At 28.2% G+C, this 15,354-nt stretch overlaps 1 pseudogene; it reads right to left on the bottom strand.

Moving 5' to 3' along the window:
• Window positions 1-2,551: 2,551 nt before the first annotated feature.
• LOC148195296 (calmodulin-like protein 3 pseudogene) lies at window positions 2,552-3,711 on the bottom strand (annotated as a pseudogene).
• Between the last annotated feature and the right edge of the window lie 11,643 nt (window positions 3,712-15,354).

The following is a 15,354-nucleotide window of genomic DNA, read 5'->3' as shown; positions in this document are numbered from 1 at the left end:
CAGTTATTTTAATATCGTTTTAATATCTAATAACTATGTAAAGTTATTAATGTTCTCTGGTAGTATGAATAATCTTGTTTTACTACTATTACTTTAGTTTGTATATAAACAAATGATACAACAACCACATTCCTTTAATAGTTAACAATATTGACCTCTAACTTTGTATTAAAAAAATAATTTTGAAAACAATAAATCTAACATGATTAAGATACTCAAACTACAACCTCCCTCTTATAAAGTCGGTGGTTAAGACCATTTGATTATTTATTACTTCTATATAAAAAACAAAAATATGAGAACCCATGAGTTAAGTCACCAATTTTTATCACGAAAATTCTATACCTAATTACTTATTAAGGTGTACACGAGTTTATTCACATAGATAAATGAAATTATCTTATCATATATATATATATATATATATATATATATATATATATATATATATATATATATATATATATATATATATAAATTTGCGATACATATAAATTTAATTAATTTTATTTTAATTTTCTATTTATGTAAAATTAATCCTTTTCGAGTTCAAGAATAAATAATACTTGTATTAGAAATTGTGGGAATTGATTTCCCATTTCTAGTAAATTAATAACTTGAAGTTATGGATTATAGTTTTCATCTAACATATCTTGAAAAAAATATATTAATTTAATCCTATCTCCCATTTCAGCTAACTTTACTTCTAAGGCTATGCCATCTTTTCTAGATGAAAAGATCTTATCAGCTCGATAAATGAAAAATTATAGCAGAACCAATCTTTCGAAATGGAAAAATTATAAAGTGTTAGACGTATCACTTTGTATACACTAAGTTTATAGGTAAGTGGACTCAAATCGTGGATGACATCCACCACAAACTAAATTATTGCATCTCAGACTCAAACTGAACCTATGGAAGTTTTCATTTCAAAATTAATATTTTTTCTAATTAAATCATAAATATAAAACTTTATAAATTATTATATATTAACTTTCTATTAATGATTGTTATCCTATTAATTAGTCTTTATCTCAACCTATGGGTTGGCAGCATGTCAAGTTGGCAACACGTCCGAATGTGATGCTAATAGGTATGTCATATATTACATTATATATAACAGAGATCCATATAAATATGTCATTGTAATTTTTTTTATATGTCACTTTGACAATACGTAAATTAACTTAGTAATTTTAATTTAGTGTGCAATTTTTATCTATTAGGGGCAATTAAATTAGCAATTTTTGTCTTATTTTGTTTCTACAAAAGGAAAAGAATAATATTATTTATAGTGGACCATGTAAAATGCAAGCGTCAGTCTTTATTTTGTTATTGCATGATACACTTTTGCTTTTTCTAGACGCATTTTGAAGAGCTGGAAAAACAAACAAGCAACCCCACCCACATTAAGTGAATCATATGTTTCAGAAAATAAAGCATAATCATTTATTTATTTATTATCTATATATATAATTAAATACTGGACTCGTTATATTTCGTGAATCAACTCAAATTTAAGGATATTTTTGGTCGTGTTTAAACTGTTTTAAAATCAGATTAGTCATGATTAAGCTATTTAAGATGTTGAATTAAAATTTCATGATTTAATCATTTAAATTTCACTAGCTTTTGATTTTGTGATTATAATTACTTTCCTAAAGAAATGTTCATTGTTTACCAGTGTCTAACGTTTTTCAAATTTGTTATCTCATGTTTTCATTTATTTTACATTCAACATAAAGAAAATTAAAGTATATTATACACTTTTTTATAATTAATCAAAACTGTTCAATGAGATTTTAACCAATATTCGTATTTTTAGTTTTATATTGAAAATTTTAATTTTGAATCTAAAACTGATTTTCTCTTAAAATATTTTTAAGTAGTTTATAAGAAGAAGTAAAAAAAAATTATTACTGGTTTAATACTAAAATCAATTTTATTTAAAATGCATTATATGCAAAGTTACGATATAATTGCATGTGAGGAGACATACATTTTTTAGATAAAAAGAAAGACAAAGGAAAGGAAGGAGGAAGCATTTTAATGAAAAATTTCAACTAATTAAATTCAACTAAGTTTCTACTGTTTAAACTGAAAGATACATGAAAAAAAAAGTTATTTTTACACTATTTAACTACCATTTGAAATGGTCTTAAAAAAGAGGTTAACTTTTGTATTTTAAAGATTCTGTATTTTTAAAGAGAAAGAAAGAGATAAGAGTAATAAGGAGTAGTAAATGGGTGTAAAAGAAAATTTTATCCTTCAGAGTAAGTGGTCCTATTTGAAAGTTGGCAAACAAAGCCTACCAGATTCAATTAATTACTACATTTGGTGAAGATAATTACAAAGTATGACATTGGTGGAAAATGTCACATGAATCGTTCAGGCTCTTAAAAAAAAGTGAGATTTTTCTTGATTGGACTCACATTCAACAACGATGGCTTTTGCTTAAAATAACCTTCCTCGTGGAAATAAATTAACCTTCATAATTAACACCGTATGTTTGGTCATATGCAGCATGTGAGGCTCCAGAAACAACATCCTCTATCAATAATTTACTTTTCCCAATTTCATGGAGGAAAGAGAACAAAGCTACAAAACCCTGAACAGTTATAAATCCACACACACCCAGATTAAAGAAAAAAAAAACATACTACATAGCCATTAAAGTTACAGAAACATGAAAATTTGTTTAAGAATCTACATTCCTAATAATGAGAGAAATTTTTCATTTCGTGTATCTCTGTGTGGCCACCACATATAGAGAGAAAATGGAGTTAATTAATGATGGATGGTGTGAATTGAAAAAGAGAGAACCTGTGGTAGCAGTGGACTATGCGTGAAAGAGAGTAAGTTTTCCTCCCTTCATCATCATTCTCTTAAACTCCTTGAAATTCACCATACCATCTCCATCCATGTCAACCTTCTTAATCATCTCTCTGCACTCTTCACTCTTCTTCCCTTCCTTTAACCCCAACGAAGTAAGCACCAAAGCTAGCTCCTCCACCGAAATAACCCCATCGTTGTCCTTGTCGAACACATCAAAAGCTTCCTTTAGATTAATCTCCTCCTCTTCTTCTTCTTCTTCTTCATTTTCGTCTTCTTCCTTTTTCCCTCCCATACACTCACTTGTCAACAGGCAAAACTCCTCAAAATCTATCAAGCCATCACCGTTCGAATCGTACTTCACAACAATATCGTCCACCTCTTTGTCTGTCATCAAGATTCCGATGTTCCTCAGGGATTCCCTCAGCTCCTGCTTCGTCACGAAACCGTCACCGTTTTTGTCGAAAGTGGAAAACACCCTTTCGAGCTCTTCCTTCTTCCTGGAGGAACCGTGCTCCACCTTGGCCGTTGGTGAAGGAGTGAGGGCGGTTTTGGTTTTGCAAGCACTGCTGGGGAGGAAAATTTGAAGGCACGTGGTAATCTTGTTGGTGGATACTTGAAGGAAGATATTTATGAGACCTGCAATGAAGAGCAGGGCCAGTAACAGTGTAGATAGATCCATGGTTTTGTTGGATGTGATCTAGGAAACAAAACAGAGGGTAAGGGATAAGGAAGAAGAGAACCACGAAGAGAAGGAACCGAGTATAGTTTACTTTTCAGAACAACCTATGAACCAAAGATTATACAAAGAAACTTCGTCTGCTTTTGAGGTTTTTGTTTGTTTCGGAAAACAATATTATAAACGCTCCATTTAGTGACTCAAGTGTAACCATCTCTTCCATACAGTTTATATAAACTAATAAAATCATATAAATAGTTATAAAAATATTGAATATTTATTCCATTCTTGTTCTAATTCGAATGTTTTATTTAACATTTTTATCACTTCTTTACACTAAAACTTTACAAATACAATTGTCTGAGTCTTGATATTAAGAGAACAAATAATTTACTGTAGTTTCACCCTTTGATTATAAATAGAAAATTTTGTCTAAGTCTTGATTTCAAAGAGAACAAATAGTTTTTACACTGTCATTTCAGTCACGTATTAATAATAAGTGAGCTGACATTTGTAATAACTATCTTAAAAGTTATAATACGTGATTAGATTATTCAGTGCTTTAGTACCTTAATAGTTATAACATGTGATTAGATGATTATCTAGTGTCTAACTATATCTTAAAAGTTAACCATGATAATGTAAAATTCACTAAGTTAAAAAGTTATATTAAAATAAAGGTTTAATACATTGGTCCTTACTTTTAGGGGTTTGGTTCAAAGTAATCCTACCTTTTAAAAAAGTTCAATAAAATCTCATGTTTTGTTAAAAAAATGTTCAATTTGATCCTTTTCCTCACGCCGTTAAAAACATAACGGTGCAAATGTCACTCTGGTATCTCTTAAGCACGTGGCACACGTTAATAGGTAGACTTAAATGATTTTTTAATTTAAAAAAAAAGTTCCTGCCACATCATATTCACCATCTCCAGACACTCTCTAATTTTCTCTCCAAGAAACCCTAGCCGCCGCACCATTCAGCGCCCATCCTCACCGGCAGCCGTCCTCTCCAACGCATCACACGCCACCACCAAAGCTATGAGACAAGAACGCGAGAAACCCTAGGTCTCCACGGTTTGCTTGCAGATCTGATTGTGGTTGCAGGTGGACGCAAGCAACGGTGCGATTAATGGTGGAGAAGAGTGGAGATTCGCGATCTGCAGCAGCTGGCAATTTGACTGGTGGTTAGTGGTGGACGATTCTGTGGTGGAGATTGGACGGTAGTGCTGCTGGCGCGATGACGATTTTGCTGGTGCGAGGGTGAAAATGGTGAAGATTGGTGGTCGCGGCATAGCAAGGGATTGCGTTGGGTGGTGGTGCAAGAACGAAGGTGAGATGCGAAGGTGATGGAGCTGCAATAGAAGGGAGAAGACACTTTGGTGGTGGCACGTGATGTGTTGGAAAGGACAATTGTCGACGCTGGATGGTGCGGCGGCTAGGGTTTGTTGGAGAGAAATTAGGGTTTGTCTGGAGATGGTGATGATGACGTGACATTTGCACCGTTATGTTTTTAACTGCGTATGCAGAAAGGATCAGATTGAATATTTTTTAATGAAATATGGGATCTTACTGAACTATTTTAAAAGACATGATTACTTTGAACCAAACCCCTAAAAGTAGGGGACCAAATGATGTATTAAACCTAAAATAAATTCTCATTATTGAATATTTTAAAAATATATATTTAGTATTGGTTTTATAAATTACCTCTGTTTGATTCTTACTTTTATAAAATGCATTAACAATTAACATTTTTTTATATAATATAAGGATTAAAATAACTATAAAAGTTGAAAAGTGACCTAACCAATTTTAAGACTAAAAATACCACCAAATATATTAAATGTTTTCGAATTGAATGGGGAAATTAAATTTAAATATATAATTATAATAGTATAGCTCCTTATTGTTTAAGTTATAACAAATTTTCATGATCTTATTAAAATAATTATAAGATTTCCCTTTCATTTTTTTCTTTTTCCAAAGTGCGAAAAAAGTTACGCGGGGTTTGGTGGGAGTGCTCTTTTTGATCCCACAAACCGCGTCAACAAAATTCTAGTTATACGGATAAAAGTAATTAGAAACATTTGAATGAATAATAATATATTACATTAATTAGTGATTAAGTGTTCTCAGTGAGTCTTATATAAAGTTTAAGGTAGTTTAAATATTTTTTTTATCGTGTGTAGTATTTTTAAAAACAATGAAGCAACTCCAGTTTTTAAAATATACATGATAATTAACTTTAATGATGTCGCTCGATAAATTTAAGATCAGAAATTAAAGATTGTTTTAAACTAATAATCGATTTCTTAAACTTTTTATTGAAATAATCATTCATTTTCCTTAAATCTTAATTAATGACTTATGTTTCTACCACACCAAATATTCAATCTTAATACAAGTTCAAACCTAAAAAAATAAACTCCCATAAAGTTTTGTCACTCTATGAACATGAAATTGGAACAAGAAGTAAAAAGATTTTCTGATTAAATGCCATGATTAAAAACATTTTCAAAAACAAAATAATAACATCTTATCAAATGACATTCAGGTGGTCATTCTTTCCAAATCACAAGCTACAGTTTTCCAAATCACAAGCTACAGTTTTGCTGATATTTGATTAAGCAATCCACTCAAGTATCTCAATTTTACATACTATAATAATTGATTCATGTTATCATAAAATTGATGATAATTAGAGTATTTTTTTAATACTTCTAAAAGAATTAAGTTGTTTTTGAATATGTTAACAATGGACATATTAATTTAGACATAAATTTAATCAACATTAATTTAATTAATTTAACAACAAGTATGAGATTAATTTAATTAATACGTTGTAATCTAAAAAGAATAGCAAGTAAATATGTAAAATGATTGTTCAATATTCCTTTATATTTTTCTATAAGTACACGAGTAATATTTGTAAGAAAATATCAATTTTGAAAATAATTTCAGAATAAAAAGTATCTTAATTCTCCAAAAAGAAAAGTGCTTTTAAGCAAGGGGTCACATGATAGAATATGAGAATCGAAATGCTCTGAATGCTTCACACACACACTCCAATATGGTTACGCAACAAACGTCTTTTAAATTAGATAAACGTATTACTGTACTAAAAGAATTTTATTTGTTCCTATATATTCTGACATCATAGTAACATATTTCACGATTAAGGAATATAGGTCGCAACTATTACTATGTACACACAAAAAAGAATATTACTATGGGTCATTTATTTTATTTTTTTCTTTTTATTTTTATATTTCTCTCCTGAATCTATCATTTAGAGGAAATAAATTTTTTATAGTTGATTTTAAGGTATGATATTTAGTTGATTTTGAAACAGTATAAAATATAAATTATATTAATAAATATATATTAAATTTAAATGTAAAATAATACAATTATTATACTAGTTAAATTTCAACTCAACGAAATAAAATAATATAATAAAAATACGACATGCATGATTTAATATTATTTTGGTAAGTAGCCAAGGAATTTGATGCTCTACCTTACCCAAAGGTGAAGATATACTTGTCCCTCCTCAAGATATATACATGGAATTGCTTTAGATTTTGAAGCCTTTTGTTCAGTGGATTGTGGAATATAGTGGTTAAGACTGTGTTTGTACAAAGGGTAACAACAAAATGAAAAAATGATTTAAAAGAAGACAAACAAGTTTTTCCTTTTATAAAAAAAAAAATTCTAGAAACCCTAACAAATAGTGACGGTTCTAAAACTCTTACAAATAGCAGTTGTTTAAGACAAATTGTTGACATTTATTTACTAGTATTGTTTTTTCCTACAGAATTTTTAACCGCTTATATGAAAAATAAGTTCTAAAAATTTTGATATTTTTTAGTGTGGTATCAAATAAAGTATTTGTTTTTTTAAATATTTAAAGTAAAAAAAATTTCTCTAAATTTAATTCTTCTAAACATACAAAACTAAATGAAATGCAGAAGAAACCATTCTTTATATTTAAATTCTATTTTTTTTTAGAGATTTTTTCCTCAAAATTGGAGTGGATTGAGAAAAATGGAAACAAAAGAGTTTTGTTCATTTTTTTTATTAGAAGGACATTATAATTATACAAATTCAATTATTTCATAATATAATAAGTGTAATAAAATTTTGTTATAGAAAAAATTTAAATGTTATCAACTGAAATTAATTATCTGACTCGTTATCTATATTCCGAAAGTGCAAATCAACAAAAAACAATGGAAATATAAAGTGAGTTAAATGGTGGCATAAGTTGACATTTTAGTATTTGACAGCTGGCAAAATTCTTGTAACGAGTTTGAAATGTCAGCATAAAAGAAAATCTAGCATTCATAAATTATAAATTAAAGAAAAAATATATAAAACTTAATTATTAATTTTACACCTTATGCAAAAAAAAATCATTTATAATAAAAATTTATGATCAATATAAATTTCTAAAGAAAAATTTCTATTGATTATTTTCTAAAGTTCTATGGAAACAGATTAATATGTTACTCTTCATATTTTTTCTTACAGCAATATTAAAGAAGAATCTATTTTCAAATTGGAGAGAAATAATATATCAAGCAATTATCCCTATCTAGAAAACAAATTTTAAATGCAAGTATTTTGTGCAACTTGATGTTTGCTTTATTTTCTAAAAAAAACGTAAATAAAAATAATTTATTCGTCTCAAAAAGCTGAATTTAAACGTCCATATAATCTTGAGTGCCAATCAAATTTGTTACTCAACAAAAGAAAAATCAAACTTTACTATTCAAACCTTATTTGTTTATGCTTCGACATGAATATTCTTCAATAACTGAATTCACATATTATTTCATCAAATAAAATTCCTAATATAATTTTTCATTTGATTAATTAGATAAAATTATCATTATTATCTTAATGATCTTAAATAAAACAGAATGTTGCTTCTCTTTTTCCTTTTTTATATCACTTAAGAATGGGTCAAATACACATCATGCTGCTCTTTGGGCTTAAACCCAATTTTCTAATATTGGGCCGAAAATAAAATATCTTGGTCTCCATGATTAATTCCTCATGCGAGCTGGTTCATAAAAAAGTTAATCATTGAATTATATATTATTTGTTTTATTCACAATCTACCAAATTCGTTGAGAAAGGTTTTCGATAATTCAACATTGTAAAAAATAAAGTAAGAGCATCATGGGTAAGTAAATAAACCTTGATCCACGATTAATCTAAAACGTTTACCTTTCAGAACTATTCTAGATTTTTTTTTACAAATTTTTAAAATATTATTGAATAGAACATGACGAGTAATTGCTTAAAGAGAGAAAAAATACACTCAACGGTACAAAGAGGGCGAATAAAAGTTTAAAAATTCGTAATTTGCCCCTTTATATAATTTAAAAACCATCACTATTGATATACAGGAAAAAAATATAAACAATGATTATACTTATACATTTCAAAATTGTACGCAATACTTATTTTGTTTAAAATAAAGTATGTATCATTTTAAATATTAATTTAACAGTTTTAAATATGCATAAAAAGTATTTTAGAATTTATGAGTATTTTAGTGAGTTGGGTTGGATAAGATTTTAAGAAAATCTTCTGTTCAACCTACTAAAAAAATATCAGATTAGATTTATGTCATTTTTATGTTAAATTCAATATAATTAAACCCGCTTTTGAACGTGTTATATTGTACTTGGTTAATTAGACTAATATTTTAAAAAATTATTAAAGAATTATTCTTTTTAAGTATCGACTTATTTAAAAAAATACAATTTTTATAACAATTAAGTTACAAATAAGATAATATAATTTTCATAATAATTAAGTTACAATTTCAAATAAGTTAATAAGTCAAGTTACAATAAGTGTTAGAAGTCTCACACCGGCTAACGATAAGACTAATTTATAGTATATAAGAGATACAAACCTAACTTTACAAGTCGATTTTACTAAAAATATTTGTAGAATTGACATATTAAAAGAGACACTTGACAAGTCTTTTACCATAAAATACTTGGAAGTTGTTAAAAAGATTCTTAGGATAAGTATCTCATGTGATAGAAGAGAAAAGAAGATTTGACTACCACAACATTAAGAAGGAATTACAAAGATTCATGATGAAAAATACTAAAGTTATCAGCAATCCTCCTGCTACTCAATTTAAATTGAGTGTTAAAAATAGTCTTTGAAATGTAGTTGAAAAGACATATATAAACAAAGTTTCTTTTGCATCTACGGTGGACAATTTGATATGTGTTACGGTATGTACAAGACCAAATATTGCACATGTTGTTACTATAATTTGTTGATTTTTGTCAAATGCATGTATAGAGCATTAGAATAATATGAAATGAATTTTGAGGTATATTCGTGAGATTAGTTATTTAAGGCTTTATTTTGGAGGTGTTAAATCTATTTTGTTGGGTTACTTAAACTCAAATATGACTGAAAATATTTATTCTTGAAAATCCAGTTCAAACTATTTGATTAAGTTTGCAGGAGAGTTGTAGCTTAGCAATTAAGACTTCAGAGGTGTGTAGCATTGTCTACTACAAAGATAGAGCTCATTGCCATACAAAACCATGAAAGGAGTTACTATGGTTGAAGAAATTCTTGTAAAAAGCTTGGTTTTATGTAGAACAACTATCCATTTTATTTGTGGATAATCAAAGTGTTATCCATCTTGGTAAGAATCCAACTTTTCATTCTAGCTATAAACATATTGATGTGAGGTATCATTGGATATGTGATACTTTAAATGCTAAGTTATTGGAGTTTGATAAAGTTTATATAAATGAAAAGGGTGTTGACATGATGACTAAGACACTACCAAGGAAGATATTTGAATCTTCTTGTGAGATTGCATGATTGGAGGTCACCTCCATATAGATGTGAGAGGGGAAATATGTTGGATTGGACTTTCAACTATGTGTCTAAAATGTCCATCCTAGTCAAATTTATTTCATTGTTTAATATAGGTGGAGAGAGTATTTTAGGTCATAAGAGAGATTTATTTTCGAAACCCTTAAAAGAAAGAAAAGAGAGAAATTTTGTTGGCATAGAGTTTTTCATCTTGATCTCAATTAAAAGTTTAAGGTGAGAGAAATCAATCTCGCAATGTTGTTCTATTTTAGATTTATCTTTTTTTTTATTTTTCATATTTAAGAGTATTATTACTTTGATGTATTGACTAATTATATGTACTTATTTGTGTTTTTGATTTGATTCTTTTATATCAGTACATAAAATATGATTTTTTCATGTTAAAAATATTGCCAGTTGTCCTTTTATGATCATTGTTATTTTATTATTATTTTTTTCATAAATTCGTTTAGAGAAATTATTTTTATTATATACTTGAGTACATTTTGTTGTTATTATTTCCGATGAAAATTGAATTGCAGTTGGTGCATTCAGCTGCAACATAGAATGTAAGAATTGAAGCGGCAATCTTGATTTGAAATTTAGGTAACTTGTGTTTTGTTTTATTTTGTTCATCTGTTGGGGCCCAAACGTGGCACCAATCCTTGTAAATTTTTACCACTGGAAGCGAGGTCTCACTATCAAGTTTTTAAGGAAGGTTCTGAAATTTGTAAAATGGAGTTGAGGAGAGATATTTATGAGATGAAAAGGAAAATTATGTTTGATAATTTTGGAAAAAAAAAAAAAAAAGAGATTGAAAGAAGAGAGAAGTGAAAAAGGATGAAAGAAGAAAGAAGAAAGAAAAAAGGGATGAGGTTGGTCCACTGTTGTTATATATTCGTTGTCACAGAAAAGTATGAGGTAGGAGCCCAACACCACAACTACCCACCACTTCAATATATATATACTTCCCTAATTTTATGCATGATTCCTTTATTAATTACCCTCTTTTCTTTTCCCATGCAAATTAATCTTCATTATTTCTAATATTAAATTCTTTCATATATTTTTAAATTCTTCCAAACTTTCTATTTCACTCTGTTAAAACTGTAACTTCAATTCAAGATTAATTCGATTCAATAAACCTCGCTTCAGTGAAAAACACGTTTCCCAGTACTAATTATTCAATTGGAATTTTCTGCTATATTCTAATTATTATAGGCTTTTTTTAGAAGGGTTATTATAAGACTTCTATTGGGTCAAGGTCAAGATAGAATGAAGAAAGTCGAATCATTCATAAAAATTAAAATTTATAAATTTATTATCTTAATTTTGAATTATAGAAGATATTAATATTTTATATGGATTTAACTCCTATTTTATTAATGTTGTCATCTTAATAATTTTTCTTAAAAGACATTAAAGTCAATTGTTGGTTTTGATAATTAACTCAAATAAATACAATATGAAAAATAAAAAATGTGAACACCATAAAAGAAAAAAAATTATTATCTTAAAATTTTAAGTTAAAATAATGTTAATATTTTATGTATATTAAACTTGTGTTTCATTTGTATTATCTATTTTATAATTTTCTTACAAAAACCTAATATATACTTCTAATATGTAAACAAAAAAACACTTTTTCTCAACGAAGTTTTAGGACAACTTTCCAACAAATTTTAAACACTCATTCCCAAATTTTAGAATTTTAGAAGAAAACCCAAATTCAAAGGGACTCCCAAAGAAAATATATTATGTCTGAAAATCTTGCAGATTATACAATACAAATCCTAAATTTACTCTCATCTTAATTATTCTTTCAATTCAAGTTTTATATGTACCTGCAATTTTGTAATTCTTTAAACTCTTTACAACTATTTTCATCCCTTTTTAGTTTTTCTCTATACAATATAATATTTTCCCCTATAATTTCATTAATATCCATGTGAATATTGTGTTTCATGAACCTAATATGTATTTTCTCGCGAAATAAATACATATCAGGAGTATTACACGTGTCATTGGTTGTTTGTTCCTAACACTTTATGAATTTCACCGTAATATATCTCATGCACTCACATTGTCTACACCGTAATAACAAAGGAATAAGAATATTTGAAAGAATTACAAAAAAAAAAAATTAAAGGGCTGGGAAAGTAAATAATATGAGGATGATTTAGTATTTACGTAAAGTTAAAGAGTGAATTAAATTTGGAAAGAGGATGGGTTGGAAATTAAAAAAAAAAAGAGAGAGAGAGAGAGAGATTAGGTTTACGATGGTGCATGTGGAGAGGAAGTGGAACAGGCTGTTAAACTGCGAGAGTGACCCCATGAGGGCGACTTCATTCGGAAACAGACAATCCCACCTCTCCATCTCTCTCCATCAACCCCGTCCCGTTCTAACGTACACCTTTATTCCTCTCTCTCCCTTTGGGAAATCATCACATGCTCATGCTTCCACGCTCCTTACCATGGTCCCACTCCCATCACCCTTCACCACGTTCTCCTTCCTTCACCCCTACTCTTACTTCTAGTTTAGCTCTGCCACCTCACCAACCTCTTCCACCCCCACGTGATCTTTTCTAACACACACCCCTCTCTCTGCCCTTGTACCTCACTTCCTTCCTTCATTTCTATTTTTTTTCCTTTAATTAATTACTGTTACAGATTATATCATTTTTATTTCCAATTCAGCCCTTTCGGTTATTGAAAGTGGACAGACACTCTTCATTTTTTAAAATTTCCACTCTACTAACCGTGTTTTGTAAAAATTAATAATGGTAAGTAATTTTAAGTTCAGTTTAAACTCTCCTCGTAAGATAAGATTTAAATCTATTTTATATGTCTTTAATACGAAATTTTACCCATAGTAATACTTTTAGTTAATAATACTTTTAATATCCTAAAAGGTCAATTGCTTTTATATTGTTATTTTTATATCACAGTTATAGTTCCATTAAAAAAAATTTCAAACCATGGACGTTACTGTGGATATCGGAATAAAACAAAACACGGTAATATATCTACCTATATTAAGTTATAAACCTAAAAGTGTTATGATTTTATTCTCATTCAAATGATAAAGAATTCCTTGAACGATAAAACTCAACTTGAAAAAATCTGTAGAAACTTGAGTGACATTATTTAGGTGGGAAAATTGATATGATTGGTTTGAAGAAGGAACTTTCACTTGAAAGTAAAACTTCTCATTTAAGGATGTAAGTCATGTTTGAGCAATGTTGTATTTCTCGAAAAAGATATATATATATATATATATATATATATATATATATATATATATATATATATAACTAGAAAGACTATTAAAATAAGTCAAATTCAATACATATATCAACATATAAATATTCATCCCTAACAACTATGTAAATATATTAGGACTAAAATTTCTATCTATAAAATTGTAGCATGTTTGTTTTATGATATAATTTGCAACTTTACATTTTTATTAATTCAATATTTTAAAAGTATTAACGTTAAGAAATAAATTTTAAACAATTTTATAAAATTAGTATTTAAGTGCCTCCATCCATATGTAAATTGATGTTATATATATTTAACTAATGTGTGACTTCTAAATATAATATAATTCAATATTTTACCAATTTAACTAATATTACTGATGGTTGGTATGTAAGAATTTCATCAACTCGCACAATATAACATAATTATATTAAATAAAGTAATTCACAAATATTTAGTTTATAATTTGATGTAAAGACTCATAATTTAATGTAAGGAGTAATCTTCTTTATACTTTATATTTATTTGGGAGAGAATAGAGTAAAAAAACTCAAGAATTCTATAAACTGCTTTTAGAAAACTAAACCTAACAAACAAATATAATACAACCACTCAATTTCATAAAATTTCACATGATGAATCTAGGTTTATATACATGCAAAACCTTTAAAGAGAGGATAATGGAATCTTAGAGGAAAAAAATGGAAAACTTGCCATTGTTACTCCCTAAACTTAACACGTAATGTCATTTTTCAATTAACTTTTAAATATTTTCATCTAATACTCCAAAAAAAAGAATGCTGTTTATTCCTATTTTTTCCAGAAGTAATTTTATTTCACGATTTTACTACTACTATTATTATTATTATTATTATTATTATATTATATTATTATTATTATTATTATTATACGATAAATAGAAAATTCACTCATTAATATACTTGGAAGTTAAATGTATTGCCATTAGAGTTATCAAAACGGGTAACCCGGCCGATCTAACCCGACTCACCATGAGTTGGTCACTTAGTGAGTCAATCCAACCCGATTCATTTATTAGCGAGCCGAAAAACTTTGAACCTGACCCGACCCATCACGGATTGTTGGGTTAAATGGGTTGGCTCATTGACTCACTTAACTCTTTCTCACCTTCTTCTTCTGAAATTCTTATAACATGTTACTTCGATCGATCAAATTGAAATAGTAATAATTGGAGCAATTAATATAAAAGAACATGAAACAAAAAGAACTCTATTGTTATATATTTTAAGCTATCAAGCATAATTTAATGAGACATATACAATCGGTTGACCAAGAAACTATATATAGTCGTTAATAAAAATATATAGCAGAGGGAAACTTTTGGATAGATAACAGCACGAAAAGCTCTATTGCAAAGTAAAGATTGTGCATTTTTGAATAATTAATTTAATTAATTTGATTTCAATAAAAAAAAGGATTGGAATAATTAATTTAATTAATTTGATTTCAATGAAAAATAATAGGTGGGTTGGTGAGCCAACTCGACTCACCACGGGTTCAACTTGAGTGAGCGAAGTTCTTAGCGAGCCGGATCAAAATTGACTCGCATCAAAGTTTTCACATTTTTTTCCAACCCAACCCGGCTCAAACCCGCAGTGAACCGGATTGACTCACTGGTTTCAACCCATTTTGACGACATTAATTGTCATTATCAATGTATTGAATTTATAAATG

Source organism: Vigna umbellata, chromosome 7 (genome assembly GCF_029865625.1).
Source record: "Vigna umbellata cultivar VRB3 chromosome 7, Vumbellata_1.0, whole genome shotgun sequence".
Taxonomy (NCBI): domain Eukaryota; kingdom Viridiplantae; phylum Streptophyta; class Magnoliopsida; order Fabales; family Fabaceae; genus Vigna; species Vigna umbellata.
The sequence above is the reverse complement of the archived record's forward strand: the minus strand, read 5'-3'. Positions and strand labels throughout refer to the sequence as shown.